The following is a 2,437-nucleotide window of genomic DNA, read 5'->3' as shown; positions in this document are numbered from 1 at the left end:
ACAATGATTGAATCATGTTGCCTTCTTCTTAAGTAAAACAGCCTGTTGGGTTGAGACAGGTTGTCTCCATTACACCTGAACAAAAAAACAAGGTCCGTTTGCCTGAGAAGTCTCTTCCACATCAGATCATCTGACTCTACTTGGCCTTTTTACTTTAACCCTAAGTTGACTTTACATCTCAGACAGAACTTTACTTGAATTTAGAAAGGCAACTGTTCTGACAAGTTGCCTTCGAATTGACCGCGTTGTAATTGCTGTTGGTGGATGCTGTCAGGTTAAGTTTGGGGCCATTTATTATGATTGCTGTTGCTAGGTGCCGTGGAATCAACTTCTGCTCACAGCGAGCTGATATGCACAGCAGAACGAAACACACCTGGTCCTGCACCAGCCTCCCAGTTGTTGTGACGTTTGTGATTTGAGCCCAATGCTGCTGCCACTGTGCCAATCCATTTCCATGGGGGGTCTTCCTCTTTTTCTCTGACCCTCCACTTTACCAAGTGTGATGTCCTTTTCCAGAAACTGGTTCTTTCTTTTCCTTTTTGAAAGTTTTTATTGTGAATTATGTGATAGTTTACATGGGAGAACAGTAGCTTTACATTCATCCTATCATATATTGTTTCATTGCTATGATTATAATCCCCTCCAAGCATCATTAAACAATCAAAGGGTATACCCCGCAAGCCTGCCCCTCGGTCATCAGCACACAGCCCCTCTCCCTCCCTGGGTCTAGGAGACTGATCCTTTCTAATAATATGTTCGAAGTATGAGAGACAAAGTCTCACCACCCTGGCTTCTAAGGAGTACTCTGGCTGTATCTCTTCCAACACAGATTGGTTTGTTCCTCTGGCAGTCCATGGTACTTTTAATATTCTTTATGGTCTTCCTTATTCCTTGTCCAGCTTTCATATGCATATGAGGCTATTAAAAATGCCACGGCTTGAGTCAGGGGCACCTTAATCCTCAAACTGACATCTTTGCTCTTGAACCCTTTAAAGAGGCCTTGTGCAGCAGATTTGACTAATAATAAAACATCAATAAAAATAAAAATAAAATAAAATAAAAACATCAATAAAATAAAAATAAAACATCAATACATCATTTGATCTGTTGACTGTTAACTTCTGTGAGTGTTGATGGTTGATCCAAGCAAAATGGAGTCTTTAGTAAATTGAATCTTTTCTCCACAACAGTGTCATGTGACTGAGTAGTAGTGCCCCATAGGGTTTCCTTAATAACAGAAAAGATGCACTTCGAGTTTTCAGGTATGGAATTTTCAGTCACCTTGTGTGCACGTGAACGCTAGACGATGAGTAAGGGAGCTCTAGAAGAATCGATGCCTTTGAAATACGGTGTTGGAGAAGAATACATAGCATCCAAGCAGTGTCAGAAGGATGGACAAGTCTGTCTTGGCAGAAATGCAGCCTGAATGATTCTTAGAAGTAAAGAAGGAAAGAGTTGGTCTCATGTTACCTGGAGGACTTGGTCCCTTGAGCAGGACATCCTGCTTGGGAAAGAAGAGGGTCAGTGAGCAAGAGGAAACCCCTCAGTGAGGAAGGTCCACTCGGCACAGTGGCTGCAGGTATGGTCTCAGGTGAAGCGATGGTTGTGAGGAGGACGCAGGACCTGGCAGTGTTTTGTTCTGTTGTGCATGTGACTAGGGGCTGACACTCACACACCTGACAACGACAGCAACAACAACATAGGGCTCCCTAGGCTGTAATCTTTAAGACGGCTGACTGCCACGTCTCTCTTGTGCAGAGTGGCTGGTGGTTCGAACTGTCCATCTTTTGGCTAGTAGTCAAGTGCTTAACCACTCCGCCAGGGCTGTTAGCATTTTAACTTGAGTTCTGGTCACTGTGTGATACTGAGCAACATCCCTGGTCTCCACCTGTCCATGTCAGTAGCACAACCCACCCCTCCCCAAGTCATGGCACCTAGAGATGTCTCCAGACATTGCTCAGTGTCCCCTTAGGGCAGGATTATCCCAGGTGAGGATCCCTGGGTTAGGGGATTCCATCATCCTCTGACCCCTTCATGTCCTGGGATGCTACCCACATTGAAGTCCACACTGAGGAGGGAAATCCCAGGAGCTGGAGGGCCCGCCCCCCTGGTTGACCCATCAGACCCAGTGGAAGTTTATTCTGGTGGATGGTGTGAGGAGGTAGGGATGGAACTCAATTCTTTCCCAAATAATCAATGCAGGGTTTCTCCCCCTAGGAGCTGCTGACACAGGGGGCATCCTGTGCACAGTAGGGTGTTGAGCACCCCTAGTCTCCACCCAGTCAGTAACTGTACCACTCACCCCCAGTCATGATACCCACAAATGTTGCCTTCAGGTGAGAATTAGAGACAGGTATCTCTAACTACATGAGACACAGATTTAAGGGGTAAAGACCAGAGTTTGCAAGGGCAAAGGAACATAGAGGGGGACGGCTGG

This window comes from Chrysochloris asiatica, unplaced genomic scaffold (assembly GCF_000296735.1).
Source record: "Chrysochloris asiatica unplaced genomic scaffold, ChrAsi1.0 scaffold00125, whole genome shotgun sequence".
NCBI lineage: Eukaryota > Metazoa > Chordata > Mammalia > Afrosoricida > Chrysochloridae > Chrysochloris > Chrysochloris asiatica.
The sequence above is the reverse complement of the archived record's forward strand: the minus strand, read 5'-3'. Positions refer to the sequence as shown.